Source organism: Eurosta solidaginis, chromosome 1, assembly GCF_040869045.1.
Source record: "Eurosta solidaginis isolate ZX-2024a chromosome 1, ASM4086904v1, whole genome shotgun sequence".
NCBI classification, from domain to species: Eukaryota; Metazoa; Arthropoda; class Insecta; order Diptera; family Tephritidae; genus Eurosta; species Eurosta solidaginis.
In genome coordinates, this window is record NC_090319.1 from 59410400 (window position 1) to 59433811 (window position 23412).

Here is a 23412-nt window from a genome sequence, read left to right on the forward strand (position 1 = left end):
CCCCCTATACTATATGACATTGCATTATGCTGATCAGCACTCGAATAAAAACAGCAGAGGACGGAAAGAGCGCAGCTTTTATTAGTCGCACTTCCCTGCACACCTTAACTTTCCCGACAGACCTGTATGGTAAACTCATGCCAAATTATAACGTAGTTAGACTGCTTTTAAACCACATGAAACGTGGTCATGACAGCATTCTGGAGACCATTCGCGAATATTTACGTCAATTAGGTCATCCTAATCTGACTGTCCCTCTAGACAACAATTTCTTGATTTTATTTATTTATCTTTACTGCAGAATCCAGACCCAGACCGCCTTCGTGGATGGCTCAAAACTTATTATCAATATAAGTATAAAGCTCTTCAGGCCGTTCTTCCAATTTTGAGGTTAAACCAGCAGGAGGAAACTAGAATGAAAGGTGTCCATTTGCACTTTGGGCTGAACGCATGCAAATCAGAGCAAACAACTTCTGTCGAAGTACTAGGACGACTACTAGGAGACAGATTAGCGAAAAATGCAGAATCCATCGATAAGATGAGTTGTCATAGAGAGCTTCACATAAAAGTAGTCTTAACAAAGCTTTTTAATTATACTCAGCGTGATTTGCACACAGAGTATATTAACTTTGATTGGATAACGGTTGGTTGTACAGGTATAAAGGAATCGAAATAGATATAGACTTCCATATATCAATATCAGCAGTGTCGAAAAAAAATTTGATTGAGACTTAGCAAAAAATAGTTTGCAATCAATGATAGTCCACTTATCAAGTTTTATTGTAAGAGGAAATGAGGAGACATTTTTTTTTAAACGGGCGGTGCAACGTGTTATGTAGAAAAGTAATTTATCTGAAATGAAATGTGGAATTGAAGCTCACGCTGAGTATATAATGTTCGGTTACACCCCAATTTAGACACCTTTAATTGTTAAATGTATTATTTTTGAGGGGCCCGTAGCCCCCTTCTTCTTTTTATACAATACAATACCACCCAAAAAAACTGTATGACATGCAAAACTCACAACAAAACAAGTAAGGAAGGTTAAGTTCGGGTGTAACCGAACATTACATACTCAGTTGAGAGCTATGGTGACAACATAAGGGAAAATAACCATGTAGGAAAATGAACCGAGGGAAACCCTGGAATGTGTTTGTATGACATGTGTATCAAACGAAAGGCATTAAAGAGTATTTTATGAGGGAGTGGGCCATAGTTCTATAGGTGGACGCCATTTAGGGATATAGCCATAAAGGTGGATCAGGGTTGACTCTAGAATGCGTTTGTACGATATGGGTATCACATTAAAGGTGTTAATGAGTATTATAAAAGGGAGTAATCCTTAGTTCCATAGGTGGACGCCGTTTCGAGATATCGCCACAAAGGTGGAACAGGGGTGACCCTAGAATTTGTTTGTACAATATGGGCATCAAACGAATGGTGTTAATGAGTATTTTAAAAGGGAGTGGGCCTTAGTTCTATAGGTGGATGCCGTTTCGAAATATCGCCATAAAGGTGGACCAGGGTTGACTCTAGAATGTGTTTGTACGATAGGGGTATCAAATTAAAGGTATTAATGAGGGTTTTAAAAGGGAGTGGTGGTTGTTGTATAGTTGGTCGCCTTTTCGAGATATCGCCATAAAGGTGGACCAGGGGTGACTCTAGAATGCGTTTGTACGATATGGGTATCAAATGAAAAGTGTTAATGAGTATTTTAAAAGGTGTTCCATAGGTGGACGCCGTTTCGAGATATCGCCATAAAGGTGGACCAGGGGTGACCCTAGAATTTGTTTGTTCAATATGGGTATCAAAAGAAAGGTGTTAATAAGTATTTTAAGAGGGAGTAATCCTTAGTCCCATAGGTGGACGCCGTTTTGAGATATCGCCATAAAGGTGGACCAGGGGTGACCCTAGAATTTGTTTGTACAATATGGGCATCAAGCGAAAGGTGTTAATGAGTATTTTAAAAGGGAGTGGGCCTTAGTTCTATAGGTGGACGCCGTTTCGAAATATCGCCATAAAGGTGGACCAGGGGTGACTCTAGAATGTGTTTTTACGATATGGGTATCAAATTAAAGGTATTAATGAGGTGGTTCCATAGGTGGACGCCGTTTCGAGATACCGCCATAAAGGTGGGCCAGGGGTCACTCTAGAATTCGTTTGTGCAATATGGGTATCAAACGAAATGAGTTAATGAGTATTTTAAAAGGGAGTGGTGGTTGTTGTATAGGTGGTCGCATTTTCGAAATATCGCCATAAAGGTGGACCAGGGGTAACTCTAGAATTTGTTTGTACAATATGGGTATCAAAAGAAAGGTGTTAATGAGTATTTTAAAAGGGAGTAATCCTTAGTTCCATAGGTGGACGCCGTTTCGAGATATCGCCATAAAGGTGGGCCAGGGGTGACTCTAGAATTCCTTTGTGCAATATGGGTATCAAACGAAAGGAGTTAATGAGTATTTTAAAAGGGGTGGGCCTTCGTTCTATAGGTGTTCGCCTTTTCGAGATATCGCCATAAAGGTGGACCAGGGGTGACTTTAGAATATGATTGTACGATATGGGTATCAAACGAATAGAGTTAATGAGTATTTTAAAAGGGAGTGGGCCTTAGTTCTATAGGTGGACGCCTTTTCGAAATATCGCCATAAAGGTGGACCAGGGATGACTCTAGAATGAGTTTGTACGATATGGGTATCAAATTAAAGGTATTAATGAGAGTTTTAAAAGGGAGTGGTGGTAGTTGTATATGTGAAGGCGTTTTCCAGATATCGACCAAAATGTGGACCAGGGTGACCCAGAACATCATCTGTTGGATACCGCTAATTTATTTATATATGTAATACCTGCCAAGATTTTAAGGGTTTTTTATTTCGCCCTGCAGAACTTTTTCATTTTCTTCTACTTAATATGGTAGGTGTCACAACCATTTTATAAAGTTTTTTCTAAACTTATATTTCGCGTCAATAAAACAATCAAATTACCTTACCATGTTTCATCCCTTTTTTCGTATTTGGTATAGAATTATGGCATTTTTTCATTTTTCGTAATTTTCGATATCGAAAAAGTGGGCGTGGTCATAGTCGGATTTCGTTCATTTTTCATACCAAGATAAAGTGAGTTCAAGTAAGCACGTGAACTAAGTTCATTAAAGATATGTCGATTTATGCTCAAGTTATCGTGTTAACGGCCATGCGGAAGGACAGACGGACGACTGTGTATAAAAACTGGGCGTGGCATTAACCGATTTCGCCCATTTTCATAGAAAACAGTTAACGTCATAAAATATATGCCCCTACCAAATTTCAAAAGGATTGGTTATTTTTGTTCGACTTATGGCGTTAAAAGTATCCTAGACAAATTAAATGAAAAAGGGCGGAGCCACGCCCATTTTGAAATTTTCTTTTATTTTTGTATTTTGTTGCACTATATCATTACTGGAGTTGAATGTTGACATAATTTACTTATATACTGTAAAGATATTAAATTTTTTGTTAAAATTTTACTTTAAAAAAAATTTTTTTTTTTAAAAGTGGGTGTGGTCCTTCTCCGATTATGCTAATTTTTATTAAGCGTACATATAGTAATAGGAGTAACGTTCCTGCCAAATTTCATCATGATATCTTCAACAACTGCCAAATTACAGCTTGCAAAAGTTTTAAATTACCTTCTTTTAAAAGTGGGCGGTGCCACGCCCATTGTCCAAAATTTTACTAATTTTCTATTCTGCGTCATAAGTTCAACTCATCTACCAAGTTTCATCGCTTTATCTCTCTTTTGTAATGAATTATCGCAATTTTTCGGTTTTCCGAAATTTTCGATATCGAAAAAGTGGGCGTAGTTATAGTCCGATATCGTTCATTTTAAATAGCGATCTAAGATGGGTGCTCAGGAACCTACATACCAAATTTCATCAAGATACCTCAAAATTTACTCAAGTTATCGTGTTAACGGACGGACGGACGGACGGACATGGCTCAATCAAATTTTTTTCGATCCTGATTATTTTGATATATGGAAGTCTATATCTATCTCGATTCCTTTATATATGTACAACCAACCGTTATCCAATCAAACTTAATATACTCTGTGAGCTCTGCTCAACTGAGTATAATGACAAACATTATCCGGTACTTGATACCTTAATAACAACAATTACTATTACTACTACATTAGTAGCAAAAATATTATTTTTATTAACATTTCATACACCATGACCCTCCAGCAAAGGGAACTACGAATTAAATCACAGAAATTTGCGTGGGAAAATATTAAAATTTCCATATCTTTTGACTACTGCATTTACAGGAACGCGGTGAGTTGCGTTAAACCGCAAGATGAGAAGTGCAAATGGTATTGGTGTAAATTATAAAGATAAATAAATAAGGTTAGGTCTATGTACATATGTAGTATACCAAATGTTTGATGGAGTATGAGAGTTTAAAAAAGAACTTGAAAACAATCACAGCTTTAGCTACCGTGCGAGCGCATTTACCTAACGAAGTTAACAGCAAAAATAAATTTCAATAACATGCACAAAATTGTAAATATCACGCTACTGAACAAAACAAAATTTCGTGTGAAGTGTGAGAGAAAGGGTTGCCAGATGTGTGAGAGTACGCTGTCTAGGGCGCTCAGCAGAACTATTCAGTTAGAAGGGCACTTGCTTTACCCATGCCAATATTCGCGTTACTGTATTAGCCCTCATGACCCTAAAAGTTTTTATAAGCGTGATGGTTGCTCATATAGCGTAGCCATTGCGGAGTTTCATTATACCTTTCATGAACATGAAATGGTATATTAACTTTGGTCCGATGTTTGTGACGTTGAGAAATATAGAAGATAGACTCACCATTAAGTATACCGAATTGATCACGGCGACGAATTGAGTTGACATAGCCATGTCCATCTGTCCGTCCGTTCGTCTGTCAGTCCGTCTGTATGTTTGAACGCAAACTAGTCACTCAAATTTTGAGATATCTCGATGAAATTTGGCACAAGGATGTATTTTTGTATTATATTAGACATTTGTCGGATCTGGTAGGATCGGACCACTATAACATATATCTCCCATACAACCGATCGTTCAGATAAGACAATTTTGGTCATTCCTGCCGCAATTTAGAAAGTATAAACGTGAAACTCAGTGATATATATTCTAATATATCATAGAAGATATCCTAAAAAAATCACTTTGATCGGAGCTATATATAGTTATATCCCATACAACCGATCGTTCAGATAGAAAGATTTTTGGCCATTTCTCCCTTAATTTAGAAAGTATAAACGTGAAACTCGGTGATATATATTTTAATATATCATAGAAGATTTTCTGAAAAAATCACTTTGATCGGAGCTATATATAGTATAGATCCCATACAACCGATCGTTCAGATAGAAAATTGTTTGGCATTTCTCCCTTAATTTCTAATATAAAAACGTTAAACTTGGTGATATTTATTCTAATATATCATAGAAGATTTCCTGAAAGAATCACTTTGATCGGAGCTATATGTATATAGTATATACCTATCCCATACAACCGATCATTGAGATAGAAAGATTTTTGGGCATTTTTCCCTTAGTTTCCAATATCAAAACGTGAAACTCGGTGATATATATTCTAATATATCATAGAAGATTTCCTGTAAAAATCATTCGATCGGAGTTCTATATAATATATATCCCATACAACCGATCGTTCAGATAAAGGGGTTTTTTGCCATTTTTTATTTTATATTTATCGTGTCATGCTGGCTTTGCGATGGGCTCGCCCATATAAAATGTGCCAGTTTGTCAGCAAGAGTGGTTGACGCTCTCAACGATAGTGATAAGGGAGTTCGTTGGGCCTGTTTGAAATGTAGACCAACTGAGATTGATCTTTTCAAAGTTTTCAAACAGGCTCGTGATGGGTTCTCTGAAATAGGCAGGGAAATTGACGCACTGTCCAAGAAATTCATCCAGTATGAAAACTTATTTAAGTCTTTCAAATATCCGGATGACTTAACTAACGTAAACCAACATAGAAATTGTAATGCCTCCTCTAGTGCTCCGACATTCAATGCCGTTGCTGAAGTTCCTCCACCCGTATTTACAGCACCCCCAACTATCGAATTAATAAATCTGGCATCTCCAAGTCCCTTACCAGCTCAGCCATCTTCATCCAAGGTTTCTTTAACAAAACCTAAAAAATATTCTGCAAAAGATAATCAAGATCCACAAAACCCTTCTACGGAATCCGAACCGCCGTCTAACAATCTTATTGTTGTCCCTATTAAAAAATCTGTTTTTGTGTCAAGATTTGATAAAGACACCACAGAAGAGGACCTAAAGTCGTACATCATCGCTAAGCTTAAATTTGAAAACGTGACAGTTCGAAAATTCAATTTTAACTATCCTAGGGATATTTCGTCTTTTAGGATTAATGTATCAGCACAACATTTTGATACTATATTAAATAATTGTTTTTGGCCGCCCGGTGCTTTTGTGCGGGAATTCGAGCGTAGGCGTAATACTAATATTTCAAATCTTGCTACACTTCCACATAACAATATTGCATCAAAAAACTGAATGTTAAATCGGTCCTAAATTTAATTTATCAAAATGTTAGAGGTTTAAACACTAAACTAACTGAATTGTATTTGAAATCGTTTAACTGCAATTACAACATTATCGCTTTAACTGAAACTTGGCTAAAACCTCATGTATTTAACTCAGAGATTCTTTGCCATGATTACCAAATATACAGAAATGACCGCTTGAACAGAATTGGAGGTGGAGTTTTGCTTGCGGTACATTCTTCTGTACCTTCAGTTGAGGTTAATTTACCCATTATTGATTCTACAGAATTCAAATGCATTAGAATCAATCTCGGAATGGGTTGTGTCTATATCGCGGTCTGCTATGTCCCACCATCTTCGGTGTATATGGATCATATTTCCCTGCTCAAAATTGTTAATTCATTGATGAAGCCCATTGATTCGATGATAATCCTGGGCGACTTTAATCTCCCGCATGTATTATGGACCATATCTGATCAGAATATTGTACCTATTTCTTCTAACCTGTCCAACAACGAATTTTTAGCCGAAATAACTGAACTTTGCCTTAAACAGATAAATATAATTCCTAACATGTTCGGTAGGACCCTTGATTTGGTATTTGTCGATGATACATCAAAATGTACTCTAAGCCGGGGTGAACCTCTTACTGTACCTGAAGACCCTTACCATCCTTCCCTGGAAATAGCATACGAATTCGAAAGAAATTCTCCGAGTAGCATTGCTACTAAATACGACTCTAGTTTCAGATTTCAATTCGCGAAGGCTAATTTTAGTAAACTTAACCAAACTTTATCTACAGTGGCTTGGCCCAAATATGGTGTAGATATTGACAAAAATGTTTCTGACTTTTATACCACCATTTACGGTATTTTGGAAAAACACGTACCTAAGCGAAAACGTGTGTCAACCGAATCAGTCCAAATATGGTTCACTAAAGAGCTGAAGTCCTTAAAAAACAGAAATTCTCGCTTCTTCAAATTATACAAAAGGTCGGGCTCTCACTCCGATTACTTGCATTACTCTATTTTGCGTCATAAATATTTTGAATTAAACAAAAAGTGCTATAATACGTACATCTGTAAGATGAAAAGGAAAATAACTTGCAATCCGAAAGCTTTCTATAATTTCGTGAACTCTAAACGTAGGGTTAAAGGGTTTCCCTCTGCTTTAAAATACCAGGGTGATTTGTCTAGCGACGATCAAGATATTGCTAACTTCTTTGCACAATTTTTCAAGTCCAACTATTCCAATGAATTTAATACTTTTTCAAATGAATATCCATTTCAGCTTAACTCACTTAACACCATTAATATTCCAGAAATATATCCGGATGAAGTTTTTTCATATTTAACGTCTTTGAAAGAATCTTACAAGTACGGTCCTGATTTAATTCCCACTTGTTTTCTTAAAAAAATGCGCTGAACACATTTATCAGCCTCTAACTGATTTATTCAATATGTCCCTAAAAAGTGGAGTTTTTCCTTCTGCTTGGAAGGAATCTTTTCTCATACCCCTTCACAAAAGTGGTAGTAGGTCGTGTGTAGAGAACTATCGAGGAATAGCAAAGTTGTCGGCCATCCCAAAGTTGTTTGAAGCTATCGTTACCAATCAGCTAACATTTTCCATTTCTACTTTGATTGCAGAACCGCAACACGGATTCTGTAAAGGCAAATCTACCATTACTAATCTACTTGAATTCACAACTCATGTTTCTAAGGGATTTAGAGAAAATCTTCACACAGATGTTATTTATACTGATTTCAGTAAAGCATTTGACAAAGTATCCCACTCCTTACTTATCTTCAAGCTGGATCGGCTTGGCTTCCAACCTGGTCTCACCCAGTGGATCTCGTCGTATCTCTGCGGTCGAACGCAAAAAGTTATTTTTAAAAATACTTTTTCAAATGTCATCGATGTTCCCTCTGGCGTCCCACAAGGCAGCCACCTTGGTCCAATTCTGTTCTTGCTATTTATTAATGATATCTGTACCACTATAAAATATTCCATGCTGATGATGTAAAACTTTTTAGGTCATATGCGTCTATCGAAGAACGTCCCTTGCCTCAAGTGGATTTAAACTGCCTAGTTACTTGGTGCAACGTAAATTCAATGCCGCTGAACCTCAATAAATGCAAATTCATGTGCCTATCTCGAAGATCTTTGCCAGCAGCCTCTTACGTAATTAATAATTTTTGTCTTCTATCAGTAAACTATTTTGAGGACTTGGGAGTCACGATAGATGCTAAACTTAGTTTCAACCTCCATATTAATGCTACTTTCAATAAGGCTAGAGGTGTTCTTTCATACGTGAAACGGTGGTCCAAAGAATTTAGTGACCCTTATGTAACTAAAGCCCTTTTCATCACCTTAGTTAGACCGATACTAGAATACGGATCAATAGTCTGGAATCCACAATATCGAGTTCATGCAGATAGACTTGAATCAATACAAAAGCAATTTCTACTTTTCTCTTTAAGGAATTTTCAGTGGGACTCTGCGTATAATCTTCCACCTTATACTAGTCGGTTAAAGCTTATCAATCTTCCAACTCTTGCAAGTCGTAGAGAAATGCTAGGCGTTATATTTATGGCTAAACTCCTGAATGGACTGATTTCTAGTCCAATTCTTTTGAACGAAGTAAATTTCAACGTCCCATCATGGGTGTCAAGACATTACAAACCTCTTCTTTTGAGGCAGTGTAGAACTAGTTTCGAATTAAATGAATCTTTTCGGTGTTTGTGTCATGATTTTAACACTCATTCTAATTCATTTGATATAACGGATTCACTTTTTACCATAAAGAAAACTGTCTTATCCTATCTTAACTCTTAACAAAAAAAAAAAAAAAAATCAAATAAATTAAAAATGTTCACTTATTTAACAATGTAGTATATATATGTATAATTTCTATGTAATTTCTAACTGTTATGTATAGTACTCAGCTGATGATTTTTATTCTGTAGCTGAGCAGTTTTAGATCTCGACGCTTAACAAACCTCCGCCTATCAACAACTCGGCAATAACAAATCCGTGCGTCATGCGGATGCGCCCCTCGCGCCGGTCGGGCGGGCTTTGGAAGGTTTAATCCGTTGGGTATTATTATTATTATTATCTTAAAAATCTTTTGTGTATATACATCTGTTCACTATATATTACTTATCTTATACATCCGACTATTTGGAGATTACGAACGGGATAAGATTATTGGTCAGCCCCATTCATGAAAGGTATGAAGTCTTCGGCACAGCCGAAGACAGTCCCGTCCTTACTTGTTTTATTTTCTCTTCATCAATCTCGTGTCACTTGCTCTGACCAGGAATTTAGCGAGAGGGCATTTATGAAAGCTTTAGCTATGACTGCCACATCCTCACTTGAAGAGAGTTATGGCTCGTTATTTCAACTTGAGACCACATTCATTGCATCCTCATTGAAGCTTTTCCCATTAAACTGGAAATATGTGGCAACACCGCAGCTAGCAGCTTCCAGCAAAAAAAAATTCACAAGTCATTGCTACTTTTATGCTTCCTCCTCCACACTTCATTACAATAAATGAAAACACTTACATATTACGTTGAAGGCATTACTACATTCCAATATTTATGTAAATGCATCTGGCGCATTGCATATTAACACATGCTATCATTGGATTGTGTTCGAAAGATGTTTTTTTTTTACTTTTTATTCAGTCAACGGAAGAAATGAGTTTTTGGAAAATAGAATTTTTTTGATAAATTATTATTTTTTTAATAGTTTCATAAAAATATATATTCAAAATAAAATTCCAAAAACTTTTTTATGCAATTTTTTTTTTATTTCGAAGCTAAAAAAATTAAAACATTGATTATTTGTTATAGATCAATTTCTTTTTAAACAAAATTTTAAAAATGTATCCAAACAAATATTTGAGAGACTTATTCGAAAATTGTAGGACTTTATTTATTTTCAAATTATAAATTTACTTTTTGATATATTTTGAAAAAAAAAATGTTTCAAAAAATTATTAATCAAAAACTTTTTTGTAATTTTTTTTTTTCTCATTTCAAAAAAACATTTGTTTTTGAAACTCAATTTTCGTACACAAGTTCTAAAATTTGCAGTCGAAGAAATTTTTGAAAATATCTGAATTTATTTATTTATTTTTTTTTTTCAAAAACTTGGTGAAAAATTTGGTTTATTGCAAATATTTTTTTTTACTTCTAAGCAAAACAGTTAACACATTGATTATGTTTTATAGTAGATCGATTTTTTTATACAAAATTTAAAAAATGAACCAAAAAAAGAAAAACTAAGTCGAAAATTGTAGGTATTGTACAGAAAAAAAAAATTAAACATTTAAAATATTTTTTTTTTTTTTTTTCAATTTAAACAGTTTCAGTGTACATATATAAGTACTGTGATTTGCACTTCAATATGAAAATTTTTGAACAACCCTGAGAATTTTTTTTAATCTCTCTATTTTTGTATACAAGTTCAAAAAATATACAGAAAGAATTTTTTGAAAATTTCTGGATTTTTGTTTTTTCCAAAACTGGGCAAAAAGTTTCCGACTTCGTAATTTTTTACATCTAAATTTATTTTTTAATAAGTTTTTACAAAAATTATGCAAATATTAAAAAAAAATCAATGTTGGTATTTTTTCAAAATATTTTTTGTTTACTTGGAAATTTTTTTAACCTAACTTTGTTTTTAACAATTTTTTGCTTTAATTTTTGTTTTGCATTTTCTAAAAAAAAATTAATTTCGAAGTTAAAAAATTTAAAATATATTTGAACAAATTGAAAAACACTAAATTCTGTTTTTTTTTTTTAATTTAAAAAATTTCTGCTTATATTTTGTTTATAATTTGCCTTAAGTTATGCAAAAAATGTTTCATTACAAATTCCATTCTAATGTTATTTTTTTTTTTTTTATTTTAGTTTCGAAGTTAAAAAAGTTAAAAAATGGATTTAAAGAACATTTGTATATTTTGATTTGCACATTTTCATTTTTGATTACAAAATCGAAATAATAAGCTTAAATTAATTTTTGGAAATTTCGACATTTTTTCAATAAGTTGATTTAAAAATTTAAATGTAAAAAATGATAAAAATTTTGAATGTAAAAAAAAGTTTCAAAAGTCTACTTCGACGCGTGGCCAACTGCAGCAAAATCCGACTTGCAAAATCCATCAGAAGCATAAGTTAACATGGAATTCCCCATATGTTAACAAGCTTATGGACATTTTTTTACATATTCACGCCTTTTCCAACGTTCAAGTCCGCGTCCGGACTTTAATTTACAAAACTACATACAAAATGCAGCTTAGCCAACGGCATGAAGTCCATTGCAACCCAACAACAATAGGAAGAACACATGTAATAGAGACAATGTCGCTGTTACTTCTTTAAGCTTTAAGCCTCCTTCTACAGTTCTTGACGTCTTCGTCGTAGTCTTTGCGAAGTAAATTCAGTAAATTTGCGGTTTCAGTCTCAATGACTTCCACAAAAGTACACAAACACACACACATACACCCATCGAGTACAAGAATTACCAATCCCTCGGGCAATATTAGTCGAATGCAAAGCCCGTCGATATTGTAATTGTACTTGTAAAAACAACCATGACCCGCAAAAAGCTGTGTAGGTGCACCTACATACTTAAGTCGTCTATAACTAAGTACATTGGCTTCTGTTCCCTGATTTGGTATTTATTTATGAGTTGAAATATTTTATTTGTGTGCTATGAGATTTATTCATCTTATTAAGCTTATTTCTTGAGGCTGTAGTTTTGAAATTAGACGTTTTATCTTTGTTTGATTTGGAGTGTTTTTATTTGTGGCTACTGGCCTTTACTCATCCATTCCACCCGATTTATGAAAATAAAACAAAAAATTTCTTTGAATTAAAAATTTAGATTTTAATTAATCTAGATCTGAATCGCATACCAAGTATTTTTGATATTGGTCAGTATTGTAACTATTTAGAAAAAATGCTCCCAGAACGATTCCACTTGACTCCCTAAAATAATCATGAATCCTTTCAGAAACCAATCATCAAAAACTGTTAGGATCAGGAGGTTATCCATAGATACATAAGATTTATATTTTTCCTACGCGTTTTAATATAGTTTGGCATTATCTTCAGGAAGTTTGGAATATGTTGAAATATACTTACCCCTGAAGAAGATGGCATAAAGTATTGAAACGCGTAGGAAAAAATAGGTCCCATATTAGCAAACAGTTCTGTTGAATGTGCCAAAAAGTATTCCCCACACTTTGGGTTTTTAAATGTAAAATATTTGTGACAGAGATGCGTTTCAAAGGAAAGCCAACAAAGGCAAAAGAACAGGGTGTAGCCATATGGCTGAGGGATAGCGGCGCCTGGCCTGGCGGTCCCCGAAAAACAACAATAATTTTTTTTGCTCAAAATTAGAAAAGCAAAAATAAATTCTTTGCGCGATACACCTCCGAGGAGATTTAGGCTGAGCTTGTCTTCCAATTGGCATCGTGCTACTTTCTAATTTGTCCTTCAAATTGGCGGAACGAACCTACATGTTCTATGCCGACTCCGAACAGCAGCTGCAAGGCATATGAATTTGAGCTGAAAAGCCCTTCATGGCTAAACTACACTCGCAGTATTTTGGCAAACCACTGCCGAGGGGCAACCTTGCTAAGAATAACTTTCTCTAAATAATAATAACGTTGCTTTTCCATGAACCCAGGATCTTCGGTCTGATGGGCGCAAAAAAAACTATATTTATTGTTCACTTGAGTTTGTTGTAACTGTACCTTAAAAAAAATAAATGTAAGGCGCGATAACCTCCGAAGAGATCTAAGGCCGAGCTTCTCTTCCAATTTGCGTCGTGCTCCTCTTGATTTTCCCTACAAATTGGCCGGAAGGGACCTACATGTTTTATGCCGACTCCGAACGGCATCTGCAAGGCAGATGAATTTTCACTAAGAGCTTTTCGTGGCAGAAATACACTCGGAGCGCTTGCCAAACACTGCGGAGGGGCGACCCCACTTAGACAAATTTTCTTCTAATTGAAAACCTTTATTTCTAAAATTTTGATGTTGCTTTGCCCGGGGTGCGAACCCAGGGCATACGGTGTGGTAGGCGGAGCACGCTACCATCACACCACGCTGGCCGCCAACTGTGAACTGTACCTTAGTTCATCACTTATCCACTCAAGGGGATGTTAAGTAAATTGTAAGCCTACTGAGTGACAGTAGGAAGTTATAATTGGCCTTCGCGTACATGGAAAAAGACGAAGTATCGGGGCCGCCAACTGTCATACGAGAACAACCCCTGAAACGAATTTTTCAGAGCACTCATTTTCCGATCGCTGGTATGTCCAGCTCTCTCCTGAAGAACCGCATTCGACTAAAATTAGGAACCCTACGCGTGCAAACTGGGTTATTTAATGTAGTAATTGGAGTAATTTCCGCCGGTTTCCTCTTTAACGGATGCGGTGTTATCTGAAACTACCATTAATGCTCTGTTTGGGGTCTTGATCGTAAGCAAGCTACTGTAAGATCTCGAATGCAGAGGCTGTTCAGCAACCCTCGTTTGAAGATAATTTCCGTGCATCCTGAGGGGCATATTGAAGGTCTGTGGACTAGGTGTAAGCCCCAATAAAACTGAAATATATATATACTATCGGGTAGGGCTGAATATCCTGATATTATACTTCACATAAAGCTGTCATGGAAGCTTAACTTAGGGTACAGATCTAGAAAAGCCCAATTCGCCTTTCACTGCAGCCATGGGGTCATTGGGGCCAGTCCATGGTTGGTACCAATTTTGGTTAAGCGAGGCTCCTTACACCAAATTTGACATTGAATTCAATATTAAAGTCTTACCTACCTGTCGGTTATTGTTGGGAAATCGGCTGTAGTCCGAGCAGTAGGTAGGCTAGAGAATGCGGGCTAAAGACTTATGGACAAAGGATAATCAGCGTTCTTACTAGTTTCGTCTTTATCCTTGGTAAGAGAGATCATTATGCACTGGGTGGCTATTAAAGCATTCGTCTCCAAAAAGACTCGCTGGCGCTCCTATCGAGCAAATTCTCAATCAAGATTTCGGATCTCTTAAACCTTACGGGTACGGGTCAATCGGCCTACTTTTAATCTGCTGCTGGAAAACTAGGCCGCGAACCAGATAAACAAACGTTTGGCTGTCACTACCTTTTTCCAAATGTTGGGATCCTTCAGGCCGTTTTCTTCACTAAAGTCCAACTGGCAATGATGATTGGAGAGTTGACGGGGCATTGCCCATTGGAAATGCATGAGGTGCGGCTCTGTATTATGGACAACCTCTGCTGTGTTGGTTGCATGAAAAACCTGTGTCGCCATTACCTATTGAGGCATCACAGCAGGCTAGAAAAGAGTTCAACCTAGACAAGACAGTGACCACCCACTCTAACCTAACTAACCACAACGATGAGGTGTCAGCAATTTAAGACGTTTAGAATATTGCCGCGGTAGGCATGCCTGTTGTAGGATGCGACTAAAATTCACAGTTTTAAAAGGTGCGACGTGGTCATATCCAGAGGTGGTCAGGCTCGTATATGAATGATGTTAATTTCCAGATAGTGCTGCACACCTTCAAGAGCTACTAACGCATTCCATGAATAATTACGAGCAACTCTGTCGAACTGCCAAACAGAAGGTCTTAAAGCATGTCACTTGATAGCTACCACCGAAGGTATTCGCCTGTGGAGTCACTCTCCTCATAGAGATGAATTACATATTAAAATGTATTAAAAGCTCTACCCAATACCGATAGCGAAAAATATGTAGATGGAACAAAATTGCTTACCTTTTTTGACATAGAATTGAGCTCGAACTAGGTTGAGTTGATAACTGTAAAAAAATAAAAAGAAAGTTTGTTACTAAGTTTGTTGTTAGACAAAAAATCTAATCAAATCTATTAGCACTTTTCCACATAAGCAAACATACATAAATCACACCCATATCACAACTTCACACATTAGGAGTGGAAGGCCAAAAGATATCCAAATAAAATAGAGGCTAACTAACTAAAAAAGTAAATACATATTACATATTTACACATAACAGTATCATCATAATCAGTTACATAGCTATGATTGCCTTTCTTTGAATTTACGTGTGTAACAATTAGACCTCTTTCCGGTATGTCACGCATGTTTACGCATTTATGACCCGGTTCATGTCAGCTGTGAGTAGTGTGAACAAAGAGTTGTACGGGATTTATTTTTCCATTCATAAAATTTTCATTTTGTTTACAATTGTTTGTTGTTTTATACGAAAAATGTTAACGAAAGCAAATTAGTGTTGTTAATGATTCTAGGAAATATGCTCGAATTAACGAAAAGAACAGGCGTGTAAATGAAGTTGGGGTAAAGGGTGTGACGGATATGACACTTGTTGAGATCTGACATGTGGTAGACTTAGACTGGACCTAGAGCTGTAAAAAAATTTTTTTTACTGATCTGCATAACGGTTTTTTAGCCAGATGGCACTCTAGACATTTGTACGTAAAAAATTGAATAATGAACTTCTTGGGGCTTAGTTGCAGAATCTGTGTCGGATAGTCAGTTTTCAAACTCATTTTTATACTCAGTTGAGCAGAGCTCACAGAGTATATTAAGTTTGATTGGATAACGGTTGGTTGTACATATATAAAGGAATCGAGATAGATATAGACTTCCATATATCAAAATAATCAGGATCGACAAAAAATTTGATTGAGCCATGTCCGTCCGTCCGTCCGTCCGTCCGTCCGTTAACACGATAACTTGAGTAAATTTTGAGGTATCTTGATGAAATTTGGTATGTAGGTTCCTGAGCACTCATCTCAGATCGCTATTTAAAATGAACGATATCGGACTATAACCACGCCCACTTTTTCGATATCGAAAATTTCGAAAAACCGGAAAAGTGCGATAATTCATTACAAAAGACAGCTAAAGCGACGAAACTTGGTAGATGAGTTGAACTTATGACGCAGAATAGAAAATTAGTAAAATTTTGGACAATGGGCGTGGCACCGCCCACTTTTAAAAGAAGGTAATTTAAAACTTTTGCAAGCTGTAATTTGACAGTCGTTGAAGATATCATGATGAAATTTGGCAGGAACGTTACTCCTATTACTATATGTATGCTTAATAAAAATTAGCAAAATCGGAGAAGGACCACGCCCACTTTTAAAAAAAAAATTTTTAAAGTAAAATTTTAACAAAAAGTTTAATATCTTTACAGTATATAAGTAAATTATGTCAACATTCAACTCCAGTAATGATATGGTGCAACAAAATACAAAAATAAAAGAAAATTTCAAAATGGGCGTGGCTCCGCCCTTTTTCATTTAATTTGTCTAGGATACTTTTAACGCCATAAGTCGAACAAAAATTAACCAATCCTTTTGAAATTAGGTAGGGGCATAGATTTTATGACGTTAACTGTTTTCTGTGAAAATGGGCGAAATCGGTTGATGCCTATCCCAGTTTTTATACACAGTCGTCCGTCTGTCCTTCCGCATGGCCGTTAACACGATAACTTGAGCAAAAATCGACATATCTTTAATGAACTTAGTTCACGTGCTTACCTGAACTCATTTTATCTTGGTATGAAAAATGAACGAAATCCGACTATGACCACGCCCACTTTTTCGATATCGAAAATTACAAAAAATTAAAAAATGCCATAATTCTATACCAAATACGAAAAAAGGGATGAAACATGGTAAGGTAATTGGATTGTTTTATTGACGCGAAATATAACTTTAGAAAAACTTTATTGTGACACCTACCATATTAAGTAGAAGAAAATGAAAAAGTTCTGCAGGGCGAAATAAAAAACCCTTAAAATCTTGGCAGGTATTACATATATAAATAAATTAGCGGTACCCAACAGATAATGTTCTGGGTCACCCTGGTCCTTGGTCGATATCTGGAAAACGCCTTCACACCACTCCCTTTTAAAACTCTCATTAATACCTTTAATTTGATACCCATATCGTACAAACTCATTCTAGAGTCACCCCTGGTCCACCTTTATGGCGATATCTCGAAAAGGCGTCCACCTGTAGAACTTAGCCCCACGCCCTTTTAAAATACTCATTAACTCCTTTCGTTTGATACCCATATCGTACAAACATATTCTAAAGTCACCCCTGGTCCACGTTTATGGCGATATCTCGAAAAGGCGAACACCTATAGAACGAAGGCCCACTCCCTTTTAAAATGACTCATTAACACCTTTCATTTGATACCCATATCGTACAAACAAAGTCTAGAGTCACCCCTGGTCCACTTTTATTGCGATACCTCGAAAAGGCGTCCACCTATAGAACTAAGGCCCACTCCCTTTTAAAATACTCATTAACTCCTTTCGTTTGATACCTATATTGCACAAACGAATTCTAGAGTCACCCCTGGCCCACCTTTATGGCGATATCTCGAAACGGCGTCCACCTATGGAACTAAGGATTACTCCCTTTTAAAATACTCATTAACACCTATCTTTTGATACCCATATTGTACAAACGAATTCTAGAGTCACCCCTGGTCCACCTTTATGGCAATATCTCGAAAATGCGTCCACCTATGGAACTAAGGATTACTCCCTTTTAAAATACTCATTAACGCCTTTCATTTGATACCCATATCGTACAAACGCGTTCTAGTCACCCCTGGTCCACCTTTATGGCGATATTTCGAAACGGCGTCCACCTATAGAACTAAGGCCCACTCCCTTTTAAAATACTCATTAACTCCTTTCGTTTGATACCTATATTGCACAAACGAATTCTAGAGTCACCCCTGGCCCACCTTTATGGCGATATCTCGAAACGGCGTCCACCTATGGAACTAAGGATTACTCCCTTTTAAAATACTCATTAACACCTTTCATTTGATACCCATATCGTACAAACGCGTTCTAGAGTCACCCCTGGTCAACCTTTATGGCGATATCTCGAAAAGGCGACCACCTATACAACAACCACCACTCCCTTTTAAAACCCTCATTAATACCTTTAATTTGATACCCATATCGTACAAACACATTCTAGAGTCACCCCTGGTACACTTTTATAGCAATATTTCGAAACGGCATCCACCTATAGAACGAAGGCCCACTCCCTTTTAAAATGACTCATTAACACCTTTCATTTGATACCCATATCGTACAAACGCATTCTAGAGTCAACCCTGATCCACCTTTATGGCTATATCCCTAAATGGCGTCCACCTATAGAACTATGGCCCACTCCCTCATAAAACACTCTTTAAAGCCTTTCATTTGATACACATTCCAGGGTTTCCCTTGGTTCATTTTCCTACATGGTTATTTTCCCTTATGTTGTCACCATAGCTCTCAACTGAGTATGTAATGTTCGGTTACACCCGAACTTAACCTTCCTTACTTGTTTTTTTTTTTAACTTTGTTTTTCCTACAATCCGGAATTTAAATTTTCTAATGTAGGATTTGTTCATCATTTTTGACCTTCCAAAATCAGCCATGGCAAACGTTTAGAAGACAATGATTTGATGTATTTGCACCATTTCCAGTTGTAAATGAGAAAACGTCACTTAGAAATAAGAATAGTCAATATTAAATGAGAAACCGTCATATGAAATAAGATTTGGAAGTTGCAAATTAGGTTAGTAAATTTTAAATTAGAAAGTGTCAAATGTAAATGAGAAAACGCCATATGAAAATGAGATTAGTAAATTGTAAAGGCGAAAGCGTCACCTTGCTATGAGAATAATAATTTTTAATTGGTAGAATGTCAAATGAAAATGCTAAAGCTTAAGATGTATTTGAGAAAAATTGGTTGGAAACGGAAAAGCGTCAAATGTAAATGCTAAAGTGTCACATGGAAATGAGAATAATCAATTGTAAATGCGAAATTGTCAGATATAAATGCGAAAGCGTCATATGGGAATGAGAATAGCCAGGTGTAAATGAGAAAGCATAAACTATGCGAAAGCGCCAATTGTAATTGCTCGTACATTCATTTATTCAGCGCGATATCAGTGTCTGGAGTGCCGTCCATCAACCGACCTTCAGGACGAGTGCATGCGCTGCTTCAGTAAAGTCAGTTTGTTAATGATCGGAGGAGTAGGCGAACGATTTAAATCACCTAGTGGTGTGCCATTCATTAAGGAATCGAGTCAGCGTTAGTTAATACTTTAAATGTCTAAACCGGAGTGCTACATTTAGCACTGTGCTCGCTTAGCCTTTCATTTAATGCTTTCTCATTTCCATATGACGCTTTCGCATTTACAATTGACTATTCTCATGTACAACTGACTATTCTTAATTAAAACAGATGCTTTTAATTGACTCCTTCTCATTTACAAGTGACTATTCTCAATTCCATATGACGCTTTCGAATTTACAATTGACTATTCTCATTTAAACCTGACTATTCTAAATTACAATTAACGCTTTCGTAATTTCATTTGACGCTTCCTTATTTACAAGAGCCTATTCTCATATCGAAGTGACACTTTCTCATGTATATGTGAAAATTCTAATTTCCATATGACGCTTGCGCATTTGTAATTCACGCTTTCTCATTTACAACAGGAAATGGTGTAGAATGTTCAAAATCTTCGACACGAAGGTATCGAACCCGGCAGGTTTGTGTCTTAGTGAATTGCAAAGGCTGACATCATCATCGTATAGGAAATTCATGAGGAAAATTTAGCTTTTGGACTTATACTACAATGGTCCGATGGTGGGACGACCAAGACTAGACTAGAAGACTTTACCGCCAATTGGTATCGTTCATAGGGGTAGCATTCTTTAGGATGGCATATATCTATGCCTAAGCACCAGCAGATAGGGGAAAGACGAAGATAAGGACGCTTTAGTCGTAAATTAGAAAAGGCATACAATCGCTGCGCTTGACTTGACATCAAACCCATGATTGACAATAGGGCTGCCAAGGAGGTGGTCTTCGGTCCTGCAGTACTAGAATTCAGACTCTACGACAGCATCACGTTTCTGAATAAAAACAAACTCAAAGCTGCTTGACTATCCTCTAATGAGAGAACACGCAGCCAGGTTGAGGATGTATTGTTCTGCGGATGGCCAGTACTCTGGATTTGCACATTCTACGAGCTCCAAATATCGGCTCTAACCATGTCAGTGTGGCATCCAAAGCAGAAGTGATGGAAAAAACTGTGTTATTCTTATTTAAACTAAAACATTGGCTTCTGTGATCGGCAGCTTAGTAGCTCAAAATCGAACGTGCGTTGCACCTTCTGCTTACAAATTTTCATTCAGTCCAACTCTATTATTCAATCCAAGGCGAATCACCATAAGGCAATGGCAAAGCGTATAAGAAAGTGTTTCTATCGGAACCCACCTATGGCAGCAGAACAAGAGGGCGGCCTCCACTCCGCTGGATGGACGCGGTGGAAAACGATTTAAACTCCCTTAGTGTGACCAATTGGCGCCAGTTGGCAGAGCGAAGAAGCGACTGGTGCGCTTTGTTGGACGGCTATAACCTTTTAAATGGTTAAGCGCCAATTAAGTAAGTAAGTAAAGCGTATTCATATAAGAAGAAATCGGATTATATCAACTTAAGAAAAATCATAGGCTTTGGAAATCAGCCGATTATTAGATCAAAAGCTAACGGTCGGTTTATCTTCGGTTCAAAGACCCTACTTCGGTCGAACTTTATTGTCACGCCAAGGTAATTCTATATAAGGTGATAACAAAGCGAAATTCGACCGAGTTTGCCGCTCTTGAGAATATCAATATATGCTTTATTTCCTTTTACTTCCATCTGATATGCCAGAATTCGCTAGGAAAAACACAAAAACGAGAAACCAGCTGTTCGCCTGTTCTCACCTAAGGCGAATTCAGTAAAAGGTTGTCTGTTGATTGCTTGTTTTTACCAATTCCATAGCCAAAATTGATGCTGCAAGATGTCGGTTAAACGAAATCTACGCCAAGGCGAATCCATACCAGGTGGTGGCAAAGCGAATTCAACCAATTCGCCGTGCAGAAGAATGTCAAGTCAAAAGAAAATGTTAATTGATTTCGATTAACTGACATATTAAAGAAGAACACTGAAAGAAAAAGACTGGTAAAATCAACCGAAATACTGATCAATTCAACCGAAAGTTCTGTCAATTTTTATCCATCACAACAAGATGTTGAATCAACTGCGCACAAATCGTTGATTCGTAATTGACCGTTTTAATAGTCAAATGAACAAAAAAAGTTGTTGCGACAGCTTTGTACGAAAGTACCTACGTTGCGGCATTTGCAAGGCAGACGAGATTTCATTGAGATCTTTTCATGGCAGAAATACACTCGGAGTGCTTGCCGAACAGTGCCGCTTAGGGAAATTTCCTTCTAATTGGAAAACCGTATTTCTTAAATTTTTATGTTGCTTTGTCCGGGGCGTGAACCCAGGGTCTTCGTTGTGGTAGGCGGAGCACACCACGGCGGCCGCCATATACATACGTAAGTATGTGCATACATATAGTACACAGCATACATAAGTACAAAGTAGAGAGCGCAGTGAGCGTAAAATTTGCTCATGTATTGACTGTTGATCGCTGTTGAAATGACCAGTGAGATCAGTTGTGTTAACAAAAAAATCAGTTAGATTGATTAGGAATCTGTCAATTTTACAGAATTTTGTTAACTTAAGAGCGACAATTTCTCTTCTGTTGAAATGCTAAACTAATTTGTTCGCTTGACAAAGAACTCGGTCGAGTTAACCATAATTCGATCAATTTCACCGAATCAAGTCAAGAACAACAGAACCGATTTGTTGAATTTACTTGCAACATTTCTTTAAGTGAAGGCACTGTATGGAAAATAATCAAGACGAAGCAATCAGCTGTTCGGATAACAACACCTGGTACTGAATTCGCCTTGATCTACGCAAACTTTTTTTCGCTGTACGGCGAATTGGCTCGAATTCGCTTTGCTATCACCCTGTTATGTTATCGTTGTATATGGTAATGGTTTAAAGTAATGCTTACAAGTTATACCCGCTTTAGCAGAAAAATATATAAAACAATTATTTTCAAAATAATTTTTAAATACATTTTGAAACTAATAAATGATTGATTAATTCAAATCAAAATCAACAAATCATCTTTGATTGCTTTACAAGTTTAGAAGCAAACAAAAAAAACTGATTAACATTGCACTTTTGTGATCTTATTTTTAATTTGTAGCCGTTACGTGTTGGAATTCATAAATTTATACAACACGGAATGCAAATAAAAAACACCACAAATTTCTATAATTTTGCACGAAATTAAAGCGCGCACAATTAAAAAAGTGACTAAACAAATAAATTTATTTAGTAGAGAACATTTTGAATAATTATAAACCGCTGAATGTATGCTGCGAGTATATCATTGAAGAATTGAATATTTTCACAAGTGAGTGTACAAATGTAAGAGGTAAGTACAGGGTGATGCAAAAAGTATTTGCAGAAAAATGAGATTTTTGAGTTTAGCAATAAGCAAAAACTCCGACTCGCAAGGGAAACAGCGGACAAATTTTCCACTTGCAATAACTGGCCACAGCGGAAAGGAAGGTGACGAAGCATGAAACTTTGCAACTTTTGTATCCAACAAATATATGAGGTAGTAGTAGCGCCCACGTTTGGCCCACTATAAATCTTTGATTATGGAGTGCGACTCCGAACCGATGATTTGAAGAATATGAATTAGCTTGGTCAAAAACTTATGGGTCAGAACGTCTTTTGCGAATAATAGGAGGTACAACCAGAGTAACCCATCTGGCAGAGTGATTGTGAAAATTAAAGAAAATTCAAGGAACTGACTAGAACGAAATTCAGGCAGTTGGCAACAATGAAACACTAGTACAGATACAGTTAGCGAC

At 36.5% G+C, this 23412-nt stretch overlaps 1 protein-coding gene across 13 annotated transcripts in view; it reads right to left on the bottom strand.

The window, feature by feature from the left end:
• The window catches only part of smash (smallish), a 483421-nt gene that overhangs the window by 338260 nt on the left and 121749 nt on the right, over positions 1 to 23412 (bottom strand). For all 13 annotated transcript variants that reach the window (XM_067791824.1, XM_067791791.1, XM_067791784.1 and 10 more), the window contains one exon: positions 15359 to 15402. The gene's annotated coding sequence lies outside the window, so the exon portion shown is untranslated. The remainder of the gene's footprint in view (positions 1 to 15358; positions 15403 to 23412) is intronic.